The sequence below is a fragment of the Schistocerca piceifrons genome, chromosome 1 (assembly GCF_021461385.2).
Source record: "Schistocerca piceifrons isolate TAMUIC-IGC-003096 chromosome 1, iqSchPice1.1, whole genome shotgun sequence".
NCBI lineage: Eukaryota > Metazoa > Arthropoda > Insecta > Orthoptera > Acrididae > Schistocerca > Schistocerca piceifrons.
This window is the reverse complement of record NC_060138.1, coordinates 694,196,376-694,221,666: the sequence shown is the minus strand read 5'-3', so window position 1 is coordinate 694,221,666 and position 25,291 is coordinate 694,196,376. Positions and strand designations below refer to the sequence as shown.

At 43.5% G+C, this 25,291-nt stretch overlaps 1 protein-coding gene across 1 annotated transcript in view; it reads right to left on the bottom strand.

Moving 5' to 3' along the window:
• Positions 1–25,034, bottom strand: part of LOC124710084 (tyrosine-protein phosphatase non-receptor type 13-like) — a 242,409-nt gene extending 217,375 nt beyond the window's left edge. Inside the window, exon 1 of the mRNA XM_047240895.1 lies at positions 24,844–25,034. The gene's annotated coding sequence lies outside the window, so the exon portion shown is untranslated. The remainder of the gene's footprint in view (positions 1–24,843) is intronic.
• Between the last annotated feature and the right edge of the window lie 257 nt (positions 25,035–25,291).

Below are 25,291 nucleotides of genomic sequence, written 5' to 3'. Positions count from 1 at the left end.
GTCCCCTTCTGTTGACTCAGGGATCGAGACGTGGCTGCACGATCCGTTACAGCCATACGGATAAGATATTTTGCTAACATTCATTGGAACTCGACCGACGCGAGCAGCAATGTCGCGATACGATCAACCGCAATCGCGATAGGCTACAATCCGACCTTTATCAAAGTCGGAAACGTGATGGTACACATTTCTCCTCCTTACACGAGGCATCACAACAACGTTTCACCAGGGGACGCCGGTCAACTGCTGTTTGTGTATGAGAAATCGACTGGATACTTTCCTCATCTCAGCACGTTGTAGGTGTCGCCACCGGCGCCAACCTTGTGTAGAATGCTTTGAAAATCTAATCATTTGCATATCACAGCATCTTCTTCCTATCGGTTAAATTTCGCGTCTGTAGCACGTCATCTTCGTGGTTTAGCAATTTTAATGGCCAGTAGTGTATTAGGATGCAGAATGTTCCTGACGTATCGCTGAACAGGCCGTGACCTGAAGTCATACTCCATTGCTCCCCACACTATGAAGCTAAGTGTAACACCGTTGCGCCTCTCCAAAACATTGAATGAACAGAATCTTTCCCCACGCTGCCGCCATATTGGCTAATGTTGGTCATCTGGGGTAGTGCGAACCGCTATTCATCACTGAACACAGTGCGAAGCCATACATTAGCAGGCCACGCATCTCTTCAAACGAAACAGTTTGTGTTGTGGTGTTACCGGGAGCCTACACATGGGACCGTAATTCACTCAAATGTGGTCGACCCCCGAAATCTTGACGACGGCTATTCCTGCCTCGACGTTCCCATGCAGTCCAACATCGCGCCACTGTCACATCCAATGCTCCACAGATACGGATATTGCACAATTCGATCAGTCAGCCAAATGGAGACCGACAATGATGCCAATTTCAGACTCCGTCAGTTACTGAGAGCGCTGTCTCCTACGAATGCTCGCCATCTGCGTGTTCTTCGTAGTGACCACTCAACAACAGGTGGTGTTACCGTCCCTTACATAACCTACCAGGACTGGTATAAAACAGTAAACACGAACAAATCTAATGGGCTCTAGTAGTCGTTCTGCCAGTCACAGAGAACTTCAACTCTATAATCATTTACATACCCGCCGATGGTGTGTTCGTGTTCTATGTTACACTGAGATGCGACCATGTCTTCTGGGTGCTTCACTTTTCGTCAGGCAGTGTATTTCACTACCGTTCTATAGCTGACATGCGAAATCGATTCATTTGTCGTTTATGAGAATGTACACCGAAGCGCTAAGGAAACTGGTATAGGCATGCGTATTCAAATATAGAGATATGTTAAACAGGCACAATAAGGCACTGCGGTCGGCAACGCAGAAGACAAGTGTCTGGCGCAGTTGTTACATCGTTTACTACTGCTACAATGACAGATTATCAAGATTTAACTGAATTTGAACGCGGTGTTACATTCGGCGCACGAGCGATGGGACACAGCATCTTCGAGGTAGCAATGAAGTGGCGATTTTCCTGTACGACCATTTCACGAGTGTACCGTGAGTATGAGGAATCAGGTAAAACATCAAATCTCCGACATCACTCCGGCCGGAACAAGATCCTACAACAACCGGACCAACGACTACTGAATCGTTCAACGTGACAGAAGTGCAACCCATCAAGAAATTGCTGCAGGTTTCAATCCTGGGCCATCAACAAGTGTCAGCGTGCGAACCATTGAACGAAACATCATCGATACGGCCCTTTCCGAGCCGAAGGCTCACTCGTGTACCCTTGATAACTGTGCGACACAAAACTTTACGCCTCGCCTGGGCCCGTCAACACCGACATTAGATTGTTGATGTCTGGAAACATGTTGTCTAATCGGACTGTGTCGTTTCAAATTGTATCTAGTGGATGGACGCGTACGCGTATGGAGACAACGTCATGAATACATGGACCCTGCATGTCAGCAGGGGACTGTTCAAGCTGGTGGAGGCTCTAATTGTGTGGGGCGTGTGCATTGGGCTGATATGGGACGCCTGATACGTCTAGATGCGACTCTGACAAGTGACACGTACATAAGCATCCTGTCTGATCACCTGCATCCATTCATGTCCGACGGACTTGGGCAATTCCAGGAGGACAATGCGACAACCCACACGTCCAGAATTGCTACAGAGTGGCTCCAGGAACGCTCTTCTGAGTTTAAACACTTCCGCTGGCCGCCAAACTCCCCAGACATGAACATTATTGAGCGTATCTGGGATGCCTTGCAACGTGCTGTTCAGAAGAGATCTCCGCCCCCTCGTACTCTTACGGATTTATGGACAGCCCTGCAGGATTCATGGAGTTAATTCAGTACATTAGACATTAGTCGAGTCTATGCCACGTCATGCTGCGGCACTTCTGCGTGCTCGTGGGAGTCCTACACGATATTAAGCAGGTCTACTAGTTTCTTTGGCTCTTCAGTGAAGAAGCATATTAACGAAAGTCGTCCAGAACAATGGAAAATAGAAACTAATATATACAAAGACTGTAATCCGAAACAGGGTATTCTCTCTGCTACCGTCGTATTAGAAGATCTATAGCAGTAAGCCGTGTTTGTATCCTACGTTAAGTTGTCAAGACTTCTGAAGTTTTTGTAAGGTTCATCATTATGTGTTTGCGTGCTGACCGGCAGCAACTTGCCAACTGTCGTTTTTCTACTACGGTCTTTTATGCGTCTTTCTTTCCTTGTCCCACAACTCTGCTCGTCTATGAAGCCTATTTGTGAACACTGTGGTTCTCTCACAATACTGGCGAAACCAAAATGAAATATTTACATGAACATTAGCTTGTTATTTCAAACCTGTCTTAGTGAATTCTTTGAGCCCTTCTACCTAAATCTCCAAAATTCTGCTATCGGGAAGCATACAGGTGAAAAGTGCGCTTTAATAACTTCTTCCTGAATCACCTATGGCCAAAAACCAAAAAGTGATTGTGAAACTAGTTGTCACTAATATACAGTCATTCACATTGGTAACAGGCTTACTAATTCTCGGACCGGTGTGTCTTACGATATATTCAAAAGCATGTTTCGACATTCCAATAAAATTGTGAAAACGATTTATGCCCAGCATCGGTTCACGAGTTAAAGTTTGGAAACAGATCGCTTTCTAAAAGACGAAAGCATCCATATAACCCAGTTCCTCCTTTTCTTGGTAATGTATTTCCCTTTGAGGGAGGGGGGGGCGGGTGTTGCGTAGATGGCACAGAAATGTGGATTTAAGAAAAGAAAGATGGACTGCAAGGCGTTCGAGAATGTTTAGGGAGTGACAGACGTTACTTCAGAAGGCCTGAGAATCTCCTTTTCACTTTTGTTAGTTCATTAAAGTCGGAGATGCTCCGCAATCCACAAAGTCTGTACTTTCTCTCTACGAGCAATTTTTGCCTCTAGTAATGGGTGCGTCATGCGGCTATTACAAACGCGGTCGGAGCGTTGTTTCGGCTTGCGCTGAGGAAACCTTTTATCAACTGCATCCGCGGGGAAATCGACGAAAACGACTCGTTATTCTTACACTTGACAATGCCGCGCTGATGAGTTGCTTTGTTCGACAGATATATACAAGCGCAAATCAGCGAGCTGTGATGAATGCTACTTCCAATTTATACGCGAGGAGATGTACTTGGGAAGGACAGGGCCCAAACATGCTTGTTTTGTCGTGGCGCAACTCGTTCTATTTGTGTTTCTCTCATTCTTTCTGTGTGTGCGTGCACGCGCTTGTGGCGCTCGCGCTGCACGCGAATGCTCCACAGAGAAAGAGAGAGACAAGAACTGAATCTCTGCGTGATGAATAGGCAGAGCCCCGGATTACGACAACCGGTAACAGCGCTCCTAGTGGAGACGCCAGCAAGCAGGGCTCGGCTCCGTGTTCCTTTGTGCCCGTGAAGCCAGGAGCCTCAAAAAACAGCCGCCTTTCTGGCTGGTAGCAAGACGCTGCTAGTTCGCGGTTGGGCAACCTTGCAAGCAACCACATAAATTACTGGTCTAGCAGCTTCCGCCTTCCTCTTGCTACATGCAATGCGTCTGAGAGACAAGAACATAAGTAACTTACCAAAGATCATCGCGGTAAATATTTACATTTTTCGTCTAGTATTCATATTTCGCATAATTTATTGCCAGTACACTTGTGCATTTCTTGTACAATATAGCACATGCCAGTCCTAATTAATAACCATTTTCCATTTTACGTTAAATGTTTTCGCAATTGCGAATAAGGGCAACATCAGCTGAAGAATGAAATGAAGACAATGAACATTGGTGCCGGACCGGGACTAGAACCCGGATTTCCCGTTAATTGCGAGCGGTCGTCTTACCATTTGGCTATCTGTGTGTTTGGAGGCAACCCTTAACTGTCCAGTGAGCGCAGCAAGGTGGAGGTTCCCTGCTGTTTTGGGGTGGCATTATGTGGGGCCGACGTACGCCACTGGTGGTCATGGAAGACGCCGTAACAGCTGTACGATACGTGAATGCCATCCTCAGACCGATAGCGCAATCATATCGGCAGCATATTGGCGAGGCATTCGTCTTCATGGACGATAATTCGCGACCCCATCGTGCACATCTTGTGAATGACTTCCTTCAGGATAACGACATCGCTCGACTAGAGTGGGCAGCATGTTCTTCAGACATGAACCCTATCGAACATGCCTGGGATAGATTGAAAAGGGCTGTTTATGGACGACGTGACCCACCAACCACTCTGAGGGATCTACGCCGAACGCCGTTGAGGAATGGGTCAACCTGGACCAACAGTGCCTTGATGAACTTGTGGATAGTATGCCTCGACGAATTCAGGCATGCATCAATGCAAGAGGACCTGCTGCTGGGTATTAGAGGTACCGGTGTGTATAGCAGTCTGGACTACCAGCTCTGAAGGTCTTGCTGTATGGTGGTACAACATGCAACGTGTGGTTCTCATGAGCAATAAAAAGGGCGGAAACGATGTTTATGTTGATCTCCAGTCCAATTTTCTGTACAGGTTCCGGAACTCTCGGAACCGAAGTGATGTAAAACTTCTTTTGATGTGTGTAGATGCCAAGACACAAGGCCATTATGTAGAGATGATGAATCCAATGTTCATGGGAAAGCAAAATCATGGCCATCTTTAGAAATATTATTAAAACCTTTCAAGATGGAAAAAACAAACGGAAAATAGTATTATATACAATATTATAGTCACAGATATTATTAAGCAGAGATTTAGACATGGAGGTAAAAAACGAAGGGAGTTATCTTTATGCCACAAACTTGAAGCGGACGTTCGCCATCTTAGATAGCCCAAAACATTACGTTTACCACATTTATACCTCCATAGTTCACTGCAGTCACACTTCCTCGTAATATCACTCTGCAGTGCCCGTTCCTAGTTTCGATCGTTAGCGATATCTATCGGCTTTTCGGTCGAATCTCAAATAGCATCTGGCGCTTTGATGGTGTGCAGACCTAATTGTTTTATCAAAAATGCAAGCTTGCATCGTTTACGGGTGTACTAATCATTCGTAAGCCCAGCCGTTCAAGCAATATTTTCCTTTGTATACGTTACATGAATTGTGGTTGCGCTGTTTACTTTTATTCTTTTTGACAATCAGCATAGTCAAATGCTTTTCAAAAATCAAGGAACACTGCATATACATGGTTGCCTTGATCCAAGGCTTCCAGTATGCCATGTGAGAAAAGTGCGAGTTGGGTTTCACACGATCGATGTTTTCGAAGGTCATCAGCCCCGTAGAACTTGGAACTACTTAAACCTAACTAACCTAAGGACATCACACACATCCATGCCCGAGGCAGGATTCGAACCTGCGACCGTAGCAGTTGCGCGGTTCCGGACTGAAGTGCCTAGAACCGCTCGGCCACCGCGGCCGGCGAAGACTATGCTGGTTGGCACTGAGGAGGTCATTCTGTTCAAAATACCTCATAATGTTTGAGCTCAGAATATGTTCTAAGATTCTACAACAAATCGATGTCAAGGATATTGGACCATACTTTTGTGGATGACTGTTAGCAGACGGGTGCGACCTGTGGCTTCTTCCAAAAACAGGGCACCGTTTTTTGTTCGAGGGATCGACGATAGATTATAGTGAGAAGAGGAGCTAACTCATCCGTGAATTCAGTATAGAATCTAACAGGTATTCCATCGAGGCCAGGAGCTTTGTTCAGCTTTAATGAATTCAGGGGTTTTCCTTTGTAAAGGAACATTTTAAAACAGAGTTCAACATTTCATCTTTTGCTTTGCTACCCTCAATTTCAGTTCGTGTCTCAATTGCTCGGGATTGGACACTAACTTTTCTGCCACTAACAGCCTTTACATACGACCAGCATTTATTTGCATCTTGTGAAATGTCATTTGACAATATTCTGCTACGGTAGTCATTGAAGGCATCACACAAGGCTCTCTTGACAACCAAACGCGTTTCATTCACCATCTCTCTATCTATAGCCCAACGCATTGTTTTACAACTGTTGTTGTTGTGGTCTTCAGTCCTGAGACTGGTTTGATGCAGCTCTCCATGCTACTCTATCCTGTGCAAGCTTCTTCATATCCCAGTACATACTGCAGCCTACATCCTTCTGAATCTGCTTGGTGTATTCATCTCTTAGGCTCCATCTACGATTTTTACCCTCCACGCTGCCCTCCAGTACTAAATTGGCGATCCCTTGATGCCTCAGAACATGTCCTACCAACCGATCCCTTCTTCTAGTCACGTTGTGCCACAAACATCTCTTCTCCCCAATCCTATTCAACACCTCTTCATTAGTTATGTGATCTACCCATCTAATCTTCAGCATTCTTCTGTAGCACCACATTTCGAAAGCTTCTATTCTCTTCTTGTCTAAACTATTTATCGTCCACGTTTCACTTCCATACATGGCTACACTCCATACAAATACTCTCAGAAACGACTTCCTGACACTTAAATCAATACTCGATGTTAGCAAATTTCTCTTCTTCAGAAACGCTTTCCTTGGCATTGCCAGTCTACATTTTATATCCTCTCTATTTCGACCATCATCAGTTATTTTGCTCTCCAAATAGCAAAACTCCTTTACTACTTTAAGTGTCTCATTTCCAAATCTAATTCCCCTAGCATCACCCCCCGACTTAATTCGACTACATTCCATTATCCTCGTTTTGCTTTTGTTGATGTTCATCTTATATCCTCCTTTCAAGACACTGTCCATTCCGTTCAACTGCTCTTCCAAGTCCTTTGTTTCTCTGACAGAATTACAATGTCATCGGCGAACCTCAATGTTTTTATTTCTTCTCAATTGATTTTAATACCTACTTCGAACTTTTCTTTCGTTTTCTTTACTGCTTGCTCAATATACAGATTGAATAGCATCGGGGAGAGGCTACAACCCTGTCTCACTCCCTTCCCAACCACTGCTTCCCTTTCATGGCCCTCGACTCTTATAACTGCCATCTGCTTTATGTACAAATTGTAAATAGCCTTTCGTGACCTGTATTTTACCCCTGCCACCTTCAGAATTTGAAAGAGACTATTCCAGTCAACATTGTCAAAAGCTTTCTCTAAGTCTACAAATGCTAGAAACGTAGGTTTGCCTTTCCCTAATCTTTCTTCTAAGATAAGTAGTAGGGTCAGTATTGCCTCACGTGTTCCAACATTTCTACGGAATCCAAACTGATCTTCCCCGAGGTTGGCTTCTACCAGTTTTTCCATTCTTCTGTAAAGAATTCGCGTTAGTATTTTGCAGCTGTGACTTATTAAACTGATAGTTCGGTAATTTTCACATCTGTCAACACCTGCTTTCTTTGGGATTGGAATTATTATATTCTTCTTGAAGTTTGAGGGAATTTCGCCTGTCTCATACATCTTACTCACCAGATGGTAGAGTTTTGTCAGGACTGGCTCTCCCAAGGCTGTCAGTAGTTCTAATGGAATGTTGTCTGCTCACGGGGCCTTGTTTCGACTTAGGTCTTTCAGTGCTCTGTCAAACTCTTCACGCAGTATCATATCTCCCATTTCATCTTCATCTACCTCCTCTTCCATTTCCATAATATTGTCCTCAAGAACATCGCCCCTGTAGAGACCCTCTATATACTCCTTCCACCTTTCTGCTTTCCCTTCTTTGCTTAGAACTGGGTTTCCATCTGAGCTCATGATATTCAAACAAGTGGTCCTCTTTTCTCCAAAGGTTTTAATTTTCCTGTAGGCAGTATCTATCTTACCCCTCATGAGATAAGCCTCTACATCCTTACATTTGTCCTCTAGCCATCCCTGCTTAAGTCATTTTGCACTTCCTGTCGATCTCATTTTTGAGACGTTTGTATTCCTTTTTGCCTGCTTCACATTTTTGTATTTTCTCCTTTCATCATTTAAATTCAGTATCTCTGCAAAAAGGTGGGAATTTAAGGAGATGGGACCTGGATAAACTGAAAGAACCAGAGGTTGTACAGAGTATCAGGGAGTGCATCAGGGAACAATCGACAGGAATGGGGGAAAGAAATACAGTAGAAGAAGAATGGGTAGCTTTGAGGAATGAAATAGTGAAGGCAGCAGAGGATCAAGTAGGTAAAAAGACGAAGGCGAGTAAAAATCCTTGGTAACAGAATAGATATTGTCAAGGATATTGTGGTACTGTCCACATACCGCACAATATTATGGCCAACGCAAGATATTTCAAAAGCATTAGATGTTCTGCGCAACCTCCCAAACTCAACCCTAGACTTCAGTTGAAACTTCCGGGCTGAGGCTCAGTGGCAGTAGCCGGATGACCTCAAAAGATGTCTCCCGCGGATGGAGACGAAACGTCAGGTAGAAATTTTATACATCGATCACGGCCTCTCAGCCCGGAAGTTTCAACTGAAGACAACACCGGCCGTGAAAGCCTACATTGCATGATCAACCCTAGACGTTCAGTAATATTGAACTTGGGGAGGTAAAATTGTGCATTATTATCCACCATCTAGGGGCGCTTAACGTTGTGCATGTGTTCTGTGCCGGACGCGGCAGACGACACACTCCGAGAACCTTCTTAAGGAGAAGAAGAGCTAGTGAGAAAGAATACCCTCGTCAAAGAAGATGCTTCGAATTTTTTATTCATACAAAATTGAGAACTTTCTCGGAGAATATTTTTTGCCTTGAGAATCTTCTGTTTTTTATTCATACGACCCAATATGTATTACTGTCTTTCGCTACAGTTTCTGCTCACAACTGATCCCTCTGCCGGGTCGACCACGGCGTGCACTTCCATACGCGTGCACAATATGCAGCACGCGGGCAGACAGAGGCTCGGTCTGCCGAGGCCCCCTATTCGGTAGGTCTCGGCTTTGCTCGGTCATTTTCGTAAGAACCAAGTACATCGCATCATTTCATTCAGCAGTACGGTGCGGAATTTTCTCGTGACACGACTTTCTTCAGTTCAATAGAATCATGATTTCAGCGTTGTTTATCCCTCGCTTCTTGTCTGCGATATAAAAGATGTTCGCAGTGCCGGTTGCACTAAAGGGCAGTCTTACGATCTATCGTCACAAGCTTTAAAAACGAATGGGAATCATACAAGAGAAGGATGAGAATTTTCAATATCTATTATGCAGTCACATAATCAGTTGGTACCGCAAATTTGGTATGGAACGTCTTTACAACACCATTCAGAAGGAATTAAAAGATTTAGTTGACAATGTAAGAGCAAAAAATTACGGTCGACAGACAATTTGTATGGAACTCATTGTTCTGCACATCACGAAGCATTTTGTGCTAAATTAGGAGGCATGAAGCACATGATGAAATTGGTAGTGCAAGTGACAAATTTTCTGAAGTCACATGCATTATTAAACAGTCAGTTGCAACAGTTTTTGTATATAACTTTATATACCAATGCAACTGGTTAAGTCAAGCGGCATGTACCGAACGATTTTCATTTAATACCTGCTATTGTTCATTTTATCAAGGAAAAAAGAGGAGTAGAAAGGAAAATAATAACATCCGGAATGGATTGCAAAAATGGTTCAAATGGCTCTGAGCACTATGGGACTTAACTTCTAAGGTCATCAGTCCCCTAGAACTTAGAACAACTTAAACCTAACTAACCAAAGGATATGACACACATCCATGCCCGAGGCATGATTCGAACCTGCTACCGTAGCGGTCGCGCGGTTCCAGACTGTAGCGCCAAGTACCGCTCTGCCACACCGGCCGGCAGTGGTCTGCAAACCACACATTTTAACAGGCCTTGACTGCACACTGCCCACAGTAAGACGTTGCAAGGTGAGAAACAACTCGTTTCTGATTTGATGGGGGTGCATTTAAAGCGAAAACCGCATTGTGGAAGGAAAAAATTCTGGCAGAAAACACCGTCCATTTCACTACGTTCACTGGCACTAAAGAAAATGCGAATGCTGAAGAATTCATTGTAGCGCAACATGGTGTGGTAGCTTGCAGAATTCTTGGCCTTCCCTACTCTAGCACTATGGAAGCTATTCCCTAATGTCTTTAAACATGTGCGATCAGTATGCCACTTCTTCCAGTTTGTGCACTCCACGCATTTCTGTCCACACGAAATCTTTCCTTTTCTTCCCACACCACTAAATTTTCAGCGTCCCTCTGCAATGTCACATCACATACGCTTTGATACTCTTATCAGGTTTACCCAGTGTGCAGCATTCACATCCATTCACTGCTGTGCTTTAGATGTGCATTCTCAGAAACTTCTTTCCTAAATTAGTGCATGAGATATTTGTACATTTCTATTAGTAAGGAACGTATTTTTGGCTGTGCTAGTCTACTTTTTATCTCCTCTTTGCTTTGGCTGTCATGATACATTTTGCTTCCGAGTTAGCAGCATTGCTTCACCTCGTCTACTATGCAGTCACCAATTTTGATGATAAATTAGTTGCTATCCTCATTTCTACTGTTCGATACCCTCACTTTTCTTTATTTTACTCTCTGTCCAAGTTCAGTGGTAAGCAGACTAGTCGTCCCGTTCGCCAAATCCCACAGTTCACTCTCACGCAGAACGGCAATGGTATCAGCAAATCTTATTATTGATATCCTTTCACTCCGAATTTTAATCCCACATCTGTTACTTTCTTTAATTCCGATCATTGCCTCTTCAACACACAGATTGAAGAGTTGAGATGGAAGACGACATTTACGCCTTAAACTCTTTTTAAACTGAGCAATTCGCTCTTGGTTCCACCTTATGCTTTCTGTACACGCATGCCCAACTTTCCTTACAGCGGATACCTACTTTCCTGAGAATATCAAACAACTTTACATCGTCGAGCGCTTGTCCTAGGTCAACAGATCAACAGATCCTATAAAGTGTCTTGCTTTTCTTAAGTTTTGCTCCTATTAAGTGACTGACACTCTAGTGCGTCTATCTCTCCTCAAGCAAAGTGAACCTTCACATAACACATCGTCAGTTTTCATGCATGTATTTTGTATATTGTTCTGGTCAGCAACTTCGGTGCATGAGCAGACAAGGTGATTGGACGATAGTTCTCACCATTTATCTGCACTTATTATTTTTCGGATTGTGTGGATGATGTTCTTCCGGAAGGCCGATAGTAGGTCTCGAGTCCCATTGACTCAATAATGTTGACTAATTAACGGGTTGTCATCCCTCCCAATGATTTTTAGAAATTCCGAAGCCATGTTACGATCCCTTCCCCCTTGTTTGATCGATACGGCAAGGCTTCCAGAGTTCTGACCCTAATACTAGAATCCCCATGTTGTCCAAATCGACCCCCATTTCTTCTTCAGTCACGTTAGCAGTTTCTGCCCTCTGTATAGGCCGTCAAAGTACTCTTTCCACTTAACGATTGTCTCCCTGATACTGGCATTTCCTTTTGCACTCTTAATGTGATGCATTTGCTTTCAGATACACGAAAAGTTATTTAGAATGTTCTGCGTACTGAATTTGTCTTTCCGACACCCAGTTCTTTTTCTGTTTTTTCGCATTGACTCTGCTGTCACTGCAGTTTAGGTTCCGTGCACGTCCCATTCTTTTAATTGTCAAGTTACTTATATTGCTGCAATCCTTCCTTTACTTGTACATTTTTGTATTTCCTTCCTTTTTCTGTCAGCTGAAGTACTTCTAACTTATTCGCAGTCGCCTTACCTACGAGGTGTGGCTAGAAAAAAACCGGACTAGTACTGGTGAAACAATAAAACGAATGCAATAAGGCTGAAAGTCGCGTGGCCTGTCACGTGACTCTCGCTCCGCCTACTGCTCGAGTTTCATCTGCCTCCTGCACTCAGTCTGCCCGTGGCGTCTGTTTTAAGTAGTTGACGTTTTGTCTGTGCGTCGGAAAATGTTGAGTGTACAGAAAGAACAGCGTGTTAACATCAAATTTTGTTTCAAACTAGGAAAATCTGCAAGTGAAACGTTTGTAATGTTACAACAAGTGTACGGCGATGATTGTTTATCGCGAACACAAGTGTTTGAGTGGTTTAAACGATTTAAAGATGGCCGCGAAGACACCAGTGATGACACTCGCACTGGCAGACCATTGTCAGCAAAAACTGATGCAAACATTGAAAAAATCGGTAAACTTGTTCGACAAGATCGCCGTTTAACAATCAGAGCAGTGTCTGAGTTAACAGGAGTTGACAAGGAAAGTGTTAGGCAGATTCTTCATGAAAGTTTCAACATGAACAAAGTGTGTTCAAAAATGGTTCCAAAGTGTCTCACAATTGAACAGAAGGAACGCCGAAGAATGATTTGTTCTGACATCCTGGAAAACATTGAAAGTGATCCCACCTTCTTACAAAATGTTATTACTTGCGATGAATCGTGGTTTTTTACTTACGATCCCGAAACTAAACGCCAATCGATGCATTGGAAAACTCCTGGTTCTCCACGACAAAAAAAAGCACGAATGTCAAAATCGAAATTCAAGGCAATGATGATTGTTTTTTTTTTTTTTTTGACATCAAAGGGATTGTGCACATTGATTGGGTACCAGAGGGACAAACAGTGAATCAGCATTACTACATTAGCGTCCTGGCTACCCTACGTGAGCGAGTACGGAGAAAACGGAACGATTTGTGGAGAAAAAAGTCATGGATCCTTCACCAAGACAATGCCCCAGCTCACAGTGCGTTGTCAGTGAAGACGTTTTTGGCAAAACACAACATTCCCATTTAGATCATGCACCCTACTCACCTGATTTGGCCCCCTGTGCCTTTTTTCTTTTCCCTAAAGTCAAGTCAGCTTTGAAAGGAACTAGATTTGAGACTGTTGAAGCAGTAAAAGAAAAAGCGACGGAAGTAATGTATGGACTTACCGAAAATGATTTGCAGCATTGCTATGAACAGTGGAAAATTCGTATGGAGCGGTGTAGAGACCGAGGAGGAGAGTACATTGAAGGAGATAACATGAAATTGTAAATAATTGTAAATAAATGTTTTTCCCAGCATCAGTCCGGTTTTTTTCTAGCCGCACCTCGTATACAGGGTGTATCATAACTAATGGCGTAAACTCATACCGTTGAAATAACACGGTACTGGAAGCAACAAAGCCTCGGGAATTGCGACTTTGTGATTACCAGATACTACTGATGTGATTCTGTGTGTGCCAGTCTGTGGTATGCCCGAAGACACCCCGAGATGAACGTTTAGAGTGGTGCATCAACGCCTCCGAGAAATTGGGAACTTTGCACATGCGGCGTGAGCGGGAAGGCCTGTATGAATTACACGTGTGCTTCAAGATGTGGTGCCGAAAACAGTCCAACACCTTCAGGAATCTCGGTAACGAGACTTGTCACACAAATTCCTAGAACGAGCCCCAGTAGTCTTTGGAGAATAATGCATCACAATGCAATGTATCCCTACCACTTCCAACGAGTTCAGTATCTAAGTGAGGTGAACGATGGTCGCAGACTAATGTTCTGTCAAGGGATGCAACAACCAGTTGTTGGCAACTCTACTTTGACAGTAACATTTTATTTACAGACGAATCACGGATCACTCGTGATGTTGTGTTTTATTATCACAATTCTCACGTTTGGAGTCATCTAGGCTCCAGTCCACAGCTGTGTATGAGTCTCCGCATTAGAGACGTTTCTCATTGAATGTGTGGTTGGGGGTACCAGGTGATCGTCTTATTAGGCTGTACATGTTACCAAACAAACTCAGTGGATAGAGCTACCTTCTAGTTCTGCGGCATCATCTTGCAGGATTGCTTAGGACTTTCACTCAGAGTAACGCCAGAGGATGTGGTATGTGTATGATGGACCACCAGCTCATATTGCTGCTACGGCGAGATACCTCATGCGCCGATATGCCCAAAGATGGTTTGGATGAGGACAGGTACCTCAAGATTATACGATCTGAACCCTATGGATTTCTGAGTTTGGGGCCACCTTAAAGTTGTAGTGTACGTCGCAGCTGTTAACACGCTTGAAGAATTGGAGCACAGTCTTTTCAATACTTGTCAAGAATTTCGAAATGGTCCAGGCTTGTTGCTAAGGATTCGAAACTCATTGCCATGTTTGGTACAGGTCTGAATCTGGCTGCAAGGACGACACTTTAATCACCTCCTTTAACTACGATTGCAGTCATGTAACTGTTGTCGTGCACATACAAAAGACCTGCACATCTTTCAAAGTATCTCTAACAACTTTTCTTAATGTTGTACAGCACTGTTACCTTTTCATAACTGGGTTAACGTTTACACAGAATCATGTTAATGGTGGCTGGTAACCACAAACTCGCAGTTATCTCGAAAACGGCCCTTATGTGGACCTATATTTACTGAGTATTTCCAACTATACGGTGTGACTCCGGTAATAATAGTACACCCTGTATTAGTGGCTCCAACTTCTTTGATTAACCTTTTTAGAGCTTTCCCTTCTTTCTCAACTCAAACCGAGCGAGGTGGTGCAGTGGTTAGCACTCTGGACACGCGTTTGGGAGGTCGACGGTTCAGATCCCCGTTCACCAACCAGTTTTAGATTTTTCGTGATTTCGCTCCAGACATCTCACAAGGTGTTTATTTGAAAAGGGACGGTCGCTTTCCGTCCCCCTCCTTTCGTAATCCGAGCCTGTGCTTCGTCTGCAGTGAATGCGATGTTGACGGGGCTCTACCCTTCCTTTTCTTCAACTGAACTGCCTGCTCTGCATTCCTCCTATGTATATGTGACTGAATACTGGTGTATCTAGACGTATGGCTGTAATACCCTGTTTGTTGTTCTCATGTTCTGCCTAGATGGTACTTCTATAACTGCACAAGTATTCAATTATCTAGATGCAGCTTTAGAAACAGTTCTACACGGACATACAAAAGAACATTTTAATTTAGATACATATTCATTAATATGGATTGTTTTGGGAATATCCTGAATGTGTGCCAACGGCTTTTTATCAAGTTTTATTGTGTTACCAGTTGGATTTTTATAGCATACTACCTCTGTGTATTCTGGATTACATTTTCGTCTTGTTTACTCGTTTCAGTACACTGTGAATGTGAAATATGCTTTATGTCGGAATCTGTCCTTTCTGAAACTTACGTAACTTCGCACCAGGGTACGACTTAAACTAATGTATACTCTGCAGTGTCAAAACAAACTGCAGAATCCTATTTCCTGTGTTGAAATGGCTGTATGGGCAAGTACCGAAAACCAACATTAGAAAAAAGACTGCCTCGTGTGGTATACATTATCGCAGTATCTGTAACCTCATAGGATGGTTCAAATGGCTCTAAGCGCTATGGGACTTAACATCTGAAGTCATCAGTCCCCTAGAACTTAGAACTACTTAAACCTAACTAACCTAAGGACATCACACACATCCATGCCCGAGGCAAGATTCGAACCTGCGACCGTAGCGGTCGAGCGGTTCCGGACTGAAGCGCCAAGAACCGCTAGATCACACCGCCGGCTACCTCATAGGACTCATTCGTGTTAATAACAGTAGCCAGACCTTTGACACGCTTGATGCCATTCTAGCCTGCAGCATATAGCAACGACCTGTCGGCGCTAAAGTTCATCTATTGAGTGTACTTACTTGACTGTGATGGGAGCGTATATACTGAAGTGTTATGTTTGTGTTATATGACAGTCAGAGAAGGAAGCGGGTGAAACCTGGGACCGACAGAGAGCTTACTCCTCTCGAATAGTACCGAGTGGACCGCCAGGCTTAACGTTCCCATCTGACGCTGAGGACAGGCTTCGAAACTAATTCACGAGATTGCTGCAAAGACTGGTGATTAGGAATTTTACTCTAGCGCCTCTCCTCTTCTTGCCAGTCAAATACTGGCGTGATAGTTTTTTTCTGCCTTCACGATTCGAATCCGTAATAGGCAGTGGATGTTGGGACGAAAGCCCGAGAGGCGTAGTGTAGTATGAATATTAGAAACGAAAACGATGTAAAATAATGTATCGAGAACCACCATATTTCAAAGTGATCAAGTTGCGATAGGTAACGATTCAGAATAACGCTTTGCGCTGTGCGGTACATTTCTGGTCAACATCTTGTCTAAAGGTATCCCGAAATAGTTGATGTTACGCAAAAGCATCAGGCATATAACTGAATTAACATCTTATACAAAAATGACATATTAATCTAACAAATAGTGTCAAGTACGCACTTCGCTTCAAGCCAAATACAGACCCACCCTTACCCTAAATGACACTGGTTAGTAATCGGACTATTGAGTGTCGTAATCCCACTGTTATCACTTACTCTGCATTTAGAGATCGCACAACGGCAAGTGAAGTCATTGAATTTGGGATTTTTAAAAGTCCAACCTCTGCAAAACGCAATGCTTTACCTTTTTTTTTAAATTCTTTACCCAAACATATTGAGAGGTCTAATTGTATTTCTGAAACTGCATTAATTTTATAGATGCGATTTTACAGGTTAGGCCAGTTTTTATACGTTTTGTACTTACACTGGTGTCCAAAACTGAAGCAACAAACCGTGATTTCCCCGTCCTGTATCTAATTCACGATATAATCGTACAAACTGTTAACAAGATGCCCGTATGATCGTATTCTGCACGGAAGATAGCATTCCGGTCAATGAATAACCATGCCAACAATGACATCAGGGCACCTATGAAACGAGGTATTGTTTCCCTGGTAGCACCACATCCACAATCACTGTGAATACCGTTACAGACGGTGCAATATGGCACAGAGAAGATGCCTACCAGACTCTCTGCAGTGGAGGGCCAGAGCAAGAAATTTTCCATATTTCATTGTAGGTTGCATTTACTTATGCTGTTGTTCACACCATTTACACTTCACTCATCTACATGTACATCTACGTCTACATGGATACTCTGCAAATCACATGTAAGTGCCTGCAGAGGGTTCATCGAACCAACTTCACAATCTTTCCGTACGAGCTCTGATTTCCCTTATTTTATCTTGGTAATCGTTCCTCCCTATGTAAGTCGGTGCCAACAAAATATTTTCGCATTCGGAGGAGAAAGCTGGTGATTGGAATTTTGTGAGAAGATTCTGTTGCAGCCTTTCTTTTAATGATGTCCATCCCAAATCCTGTATCATTTCTGTAACACTCTCTCCCATATTTCGCGATAATACAAAATGTGCTGCCTTTCTTTGAACTTTTTCGATGTATTTGGTCAGTCCTATCTGGTAAGGATCCTACACCGCGCAACAGTATTCTAAAAGTGGACGGACAAGCGTAGTATAGGCAGTCTCCTTAGTAGGTCTGTTACATTTTCTAAGTGTCCTGCCAATAAAACGCAATCTTTATTTTGCCTTCCCCACAACATTTTCTATGTGTTCCTTCCAATTTAAGTTGTTCGTAATTGTGATACCGAGGTATTTAGTTGAATTTACGGCTTTTAGATTAGACTCACACTGGTATCGCAAGTTTAGATGCACAAGAACGAGCTTTAGGGAAACTTACAACGCCACATTCAACGACAGGTGTTTCTCTCGATGAAAGTGTAGACGTAAGTTTTCCTAAATATCGTATTTTCTTTTTTTCGGTGAAAGTGGTGACGTAAAGTTTTCTTAAATTTTGCTTATGTTACCGGAAACTTGCGATACCAGACGGTAGTAAAGTCAAACAAAGCGCGAAAAACGATGGAGATAAAGATCCCACAAAAAGCATGACGTATGCTCTTCAGCGACGGAAAGCGTAAAAACTGGCAATCCCATCTTTAAAATGATTACAGTTTCAGAAATAAAACAAGATGTCTAAAGATGTCGAAACGTGTTTGGGTACAGAATAAAAAAAGGAAAACCAGTGCGTTGCAGAAAATGGTGTTTTAAAAATCCAAATTCAGTTTGCAACCGCGGAAGGGCGGCAACAAGAGCTTTCAACAGCAGCAAAATGAAGTACACCGAGCATAAAAACGAAGTCTTTGACGTGCAATATCTACGGGTAAGTGTGAAAAAAGTGAGACGAGCTGGCTCGGCGAGAGAGCGACAGTTTGTGGCTTTATGGCAGTGTGGGGAGGGCGGGCAGATGTCCCGATAGGAAGAGGGAGCCCCGCTCGCTGGCAGGTGGGGGCTGTGAAGCACGACAACCGCAGCGCCGGCCGAGCCACCTCGTGCTCGGGGAGCACCCACCTGCCGCTAAAAGCATTTCCAGTTCACAATGCACCGCCGCATAGGGCGCGCAGCAAGCGTCGCGGCAGCCACGCCGACGAAAAAACTCGCCGCAGGCACCGATAACTGTGCCGTACAGTATGGCTCCCGAGTTGCGAGCGCTGCAGGTGTATTTCGAGGACGAACAGGTAGTGCAGTGATTACGACGCGTAACTTGTTTCTGTGTGATCGCGATTCTAATCCCCTGTCCAGACATTATTATTTCGGTTTGCATAGTCCCTACATCTGAAGTCATTCCCCATACGACAGATCGAATGTTACACTTCTAATGACCTTGACGTCAATGGGGCCATAAACATAATCATTCATTCCCATCGGAGGTGCACTGAGATTTTGTTTCAGTCATCGAGGTATTTGCAGTTCCTTTTTACCTACCAGAGAGAGTGATTTTTAAGTCGGTTTCCCACAGTATTCTAGGCAAGTCCCCGAACGGTTTCTCCCCCTCTGGTTCACGAACATAACGCATTTTTTGTTAGTTATTTGGCTCCCGGACACCGACGTATCACACAAATTGAACTCTCTCTCTCTCTCTCTCTCTCTCTCTCTCTCTCTCTCTCTCACACACACACACACACACACACACCACACACACACACATACAAACACAAATTGTGCTTCACAATCTTTCTAAAATATAAAATACTAACTTTTATTTGCCAATGAAGAATATAATAATTCCAATTCCAAAGACAGCAGGTGTTGACAGATGTGAAAATTACCGAACAATCAGTTTAATAAGCCACAGCTGCAAAATACTAACGCGAATTCTTTACAGACGAATGGAAAAACTAGTAGAAGCCGACCTCGGGGAAGATCAGTTTGGATTCCGTAGAAATATTGAAACACGTGAGGCAATACTGACCCTACAACTTATCTTAGAAGCTAGATTAAGGAAAGGCAAACCTACGTTTCTAGCATTTGTAGACATAGAGAATGCTTTTGACAATGTTGACTGCAATACTCTCTTTCAAATTCTGAAAGTGGCAGGGGTAAAATACAGGGAGCGAAAGGCTATTTACAATTTGTACGGACACCAGATGGCAGTTATAAGCGTCGAGGGGCATGAAAGGGAAGCAGTGGTTGGAAAGGGAGTGAGACAGGGTTGTAGCCTCTCCCCGGTGTTATTCAATCTGTATATTGAGCAAGCAGTGAAGGAAACAAAAGAAAAATTCGGAGTAGGTATTAAAAGCCATGAAGAAGAAATAAAAACTTTGAGGTTCGCCGATGACATTGTAATTCTGTCAAGGACAGCAAAGGACTTGAACGAGCAGTTGAACGGAATGAATAGTGTCTTGAAAGGAGAATATAAGATGAACATCAACAAAAGCAAAATGAAATGAGACACTTAAAGTAGTGAAGGAGTTTTGCTATTTGGGAAGCAAAATAACTGATGATGGTCGAAGCAAAGAGGATATAAAATGTAGACTGGCAATGGCAAGGTAAGCGTTTCTGAAGAAGAGAAATTTGTTAACATCGAGTATTGATTTAAGTGTCAGGACGTCGTTTCTGAAAGTATTTGTATGGAGTGTAGCCATATATGGAAGTGAAACGTGGACGATAAATAGTTTGGACAAGAAGAGAATAGAAGCTTTCGTAATGTGGTGCTACAAAAGAATGCTGAAGATCAGATGGGTAGTTCACATAACTAATGATGAGGTACTGAATAGAATTGGAGAGAAGAGAAATTTGTGGCACAACTTGACTAGGAGAAGGGATCGGTTGGTGGGGCATATTCTGAGGCATCAAGGGATCACCAATTTAGTATTGGGGGGTACCGTGGAGGGTAAAAATCGTAGAGGGAGACCAAGAGATGAATACACTAAACAGATTCAGAAGAATGTACGTTGCAGTAGGTACTGGGAGATGAAGAAGCTTGCACAGGATAGAGTAGCATGGAGAGCTGCATCAAACCAGTCTCAGGACTGAAGACCACAGCAACAGTCCCTACATCTGAAATAGTTCCCCATCCTACAGATCGAATGTTACAGTTCTAATGACCTTGACGTCGATGGGGCGTTAAACAACATCATTCATTCCCATCGCAGGTGCACTGAGATTTTGTTTCAGTCATCGTGGTATTTGCAGTTCCTATTTATCTGCCAGAGAGAGTGATTTTTAAGTCGGTTTCCCACAGTATTCTAGGCAAATACCCGAACGGTTTCCCCTCTCTGGTTCACGAACATAACGCATTTTTGTTAGTCATTTGTCTCCCGGACACCGGAGTATCACACAAATTGAACTACAATGCAAGCACCTCATCTGCTCTCTCTCTCTCCCTCACACGCACACACGCGCATTCACTCAACTTGTGTTTCACAATGTTTCTTAAATATAAAATATTAACTTATATTTGCCAGTGGGTAGAAAATTAAATATTTGTTTAAGTATCACCACAATGTTGTCATACTAAATGGGTAATTGTTGGTCAGACTTCATAAGAATTTATTCTAAACGAATTGTTTCTTGAGATCGGAGAGGGCAGCTGATAATAACGAGGTTAGTGTCCCTTCTGCTTCAGTCACGAAAGATTTAAATGCTCCTCTTTGGTCGCTATCGAATGAATCACCCATGAGCGAGTGTGGCGAGGAAAATGACCTGTAGCTCAAATACAAAAACACGAGATTTGAGCATGCACGATTTGGCGACCAATAACGAACACACCTCCCCGGAAAATAAGATGAAGTCGTAACCTCAGAAGGGGGCGTCCGGACAAAGAAACAAGCATTATACTCGCGATAAATAAACAGGTGTGAATCATGTAATGAAGCTGGGAAACGCCAGAATGGAAGGGGAGAAACTCTAATAGGTACGCAGCAGGATTCGGGAGGTTTCGTAATAAATGCAGAGGCTAATTCATTTCCTATCTCTGACAAAAGTAATTGGTAATCCTCTATCAACTCTCAATATCTAGCATTTAACGAATGCTACACTGGAAGTAATACAAAGTGTGCCAGAGTGAAGGGTGTAAGAACTCTTCGGCTTTTTGTCTGAAAGAATTCAATGACACTTATTGTAGAATTTTTATTGTAATTTATAGTTTGATAATTATTACAGCAGAAATAGTAATTTTTGAAATATGATCACGGATTCTCAAGACGCACACACAGCACTGGAAAAGGAAGCCGCTTAGACTTGACAGTGGCCACGAGTGATGGGAGGGAGGCCGAGGGAGGGGAGGTATATGTAAACAAATAACAACACTGGGCAAGACACGTGAATGGTGTGGCAGAATAAGAATGCAACAGCGAAAACATTTCGTAATCTAATATGCCAAACTTCCAGCATTAATTTGTTCGTAACATGATACTCTACGAAATGATCGTGTCGCATTAAGATGACATTGTAGGCATAAAGTACTTGTGGTATTGTTAACGTCGTGAAGCAATGTGTAATATCCCAGTAAATAAAAGAGGGAGCTGTTATTCCTTCTTTTATGACGAGGGATAAAATAACTAATGACAGAGATAGCTGAAAATTTTCATCTTCTTTTCTGAAGGAGACAGGTAAGCTGGTAAGTCTTCGAGATCACACGCCATTATCTAGTAGAGAGAAAAAAAAGGCAGATACAGAGTAAAAAAAATGGTTCAAATGGCTCTGAGCACTATGAGACTTAACAGCTGTGGTCATCAGTCCCCTAGAACTTAGAACTACTTAAACCTAACTAACCTAAGGACATCACACACATCCATGCCCGAGACAGGATTCGAACCTGCGACCGTAGCAGTCGCGCGGTTCCGGACTGCGCGCCTAGAACCGCGAGACCACCGCGGCCGGCAGATACAGAGTAGCTTAGAGAGGGGAGTCAGTTTTGTGAAATTGTACAGATCATGATACAATTTCCCTCCTTACCTGTTTTCAAAGGTCAACGACTGCAAGGGGACGCGTGTTTCTGTCACAGCTGTTACTGGATGTCGAGTCGCGATGTGCGTTCTTTCTATCGATAGAACCGCGAAAGACACGGTTTTCCAATTTTATTTTTGGCGCGGCGGAAAAGGAAGGAAGCTCAACAGTGTTATTAACAACTGTGTGGCAATAAAGGATAAATTCACGAATTCCTAAGGATAATAACGAATATTGAGGAGGAACCTCTTGTCTCTTGTTTCGTATGCTTCACATGTTCATCTTCGCGCTTGTTGTTAACAGCGGGCACTTTGTTTCGCTAGTTAACGAGCAAAATATTACACATATTATGATGGCTTGTATGCAAATCGCCGGCCGGAGTGGCCGAGCGGTTCTAGGCGCTTCAGTCTGGAACCGCGCGATCGCTACGGTCGCAGGTTCGAATCCTGCCTCGGGCATGGATGTGTGTGATGTCCTTCGATTAGTTAGGTTTACGTAGTTCTAAATTCTAGGGGACTGGTGACCTCAGATGGTAAGTCCCATAGTGCTCAGAGCCATTTGAACCATTTTGTATGCACATCCTTCGGCAAAACGCACTTTCGGTGTTGTGAACCGATTTCACACTCGTACACTAACCATAACTCCCATTATAGAAACACGCGGTTTAAGGCCGTTAACACTTTGCCCTTTATGTCTTTTATCTTTGTTGGGGCTCGGCGTATTTAGAAACTACTTTGCACGTGGACGGCATGATAGTTGTAATCGTCCACTCCACTGCGCACTCTGTGATCATCTATGCATCAGACTCCTACATTCTCAGAAATATTAAGCTTGATAAACATGGACTGTTTGAAAGGCACCTAAATCTGAAACGTTTAGGTCGCGATATTACAAAAATGTTCAAATGGCTCTGAGCACTTTGGGACTTGAGGTCATCAGTCCCCTAGACTTAGAACTATTTAAACCTAACTAACCTAAGGACATCACACACATCCATGCCCGAGGCAGGATTCGAGCTTGCGACCTTAGCAGCCGCGTGGTTCCGGACTGAGGCGCCTAGAACCGCACGGTCACAGTGGCCGTCGGCGATATTACAATGAGAACGTTGGTATAAAGAAGCTACTCGTATTATGGACCGCGAAAACAATGCGGCAGTAGAGTCAAAGTAATGATGTGTGAATACGCTAGTTGACGTGAAATAAATAGTGCTTCACAAAAGAGCTGATTGGCATACTTAGCGAATAAGGGCACAAATGTGACAACTTAGTGACAAGAGCAAAGTCACATCACAGTGTTTACTGCGCAACGTATGCAGATTGTCTGCGGCATTCAAGAGAAAGGATCATAAATGTCTCTGCCACACTAAATAGGACCTGCGGACAAGCGACTACAGTCAGAAATAACTGATGAGGACTACGGAAACAATTTGTGCCAAAAAGATCGTATCTCTATCCCTGAATTAGCAAATTCTAATTTTCAATGCCTCTGTTACAGATCTCGGGCTTCTTCCGTTAGCTGGAGCGTGAGTAAGATTGCAAACTTACAAGGGTGTTTTAGGCAAGAATTACCTAATATTGTCAAAATGAGCAGAAGTCCGTACTTTAAATCACTTTTTACCGGCTGAACACATGACCATAATCGCTCTCTCCCACTCGAATTTTCAGTTTAAAATTCTACTGACGCTCATTCATTTATGTAGCGCTTGTAATAAAACTTAGAATGATTACTCGGCACTCACATCTACCAGCAACTATCTTCAAACCTCCCTGCAGGAAATCAAATGTTCAGACGGAGGTATAAAAGATTAAATACATAACAAAGGAAACCGAATTTAAACATTTCCCCAAAAATACTACGCTTTCAATATCACATATTATGTAACAAAATAAGAACTTTTAAAAAAAGGAACGTGTTTATGTCTGTCGTATTACAAAGAATGACTTTTACCACTCAAGTCATACCTATGTAACGGATACGCAAAACTAGGCAAAGAATTAAATTTCATCGGGCCCTTTAAACTTTTTTCCGGAAGTCGGACACAAAAAAATCATGTAATACTCTAAGAAGAGCTACGAATTCTAGCTAATCCAAAAGAAAGTCAATTTTTGTAAACAGAGCTCTGTACGGTGCAGCTTTTTGGGTCACGGCCATCTGAAGCGTGATTACTTCGCTTCGCATGCGCTTTTAAGCAGAGGCTTGTTTATTCCTGAAGAGAGTCACAGTATACTCTCTACAGAAGGAATCTTTCCGAAGAAGTGCATTTAATGAAAACAGCAAAAGAGGGCAGATATCCCACAGGGACTGCGCCAGATTTGAAGCGTCTTTAGCAGTCTAGTTGCTCTTTTCATGCAAAATAAATATCACAATAGTGCACGCAACGAGCTGCTCGCTACCCAGGAGTGGAATCTTTCCTGCGTTCGTCATTATTTACCTATAGCAGAGATTCTCGTCGCTGCGTCAGGTTCTCCAGTGACGGTGCCCCCATGGCCAGCACGCCACGCACAGATAAGAGATCTAAACACGCGTTTCTGCCAGCACAGGTCACACCGCCCGCAGCTGCCGGCGGTGCACTGGGTCACGGCGAGCGTCGCACTTCTACACACGGGAGACGACGGTTACAGGTTGAATGCACACCTTGACTGACTCATCCTTCCCGCCAGTCCAGCAGGGTTCCGTGCAGCCAGACCCGGTTCCCCCTCCACCTACACGCCGCTGGCTCTACTCGCCGTCCTGATAACATCGCTACGCCTCCTACAACCGGCTTCGAAACGTCTCGCCAGACGGTAAAAGTCCGCCCTGGTAGCTCAGTGGTCAGCGTGACAGACTGTCAATCCTAAGGGCCCGGGTTCGATTCCCGGCTGGGTCGGAAATTTTCTCCG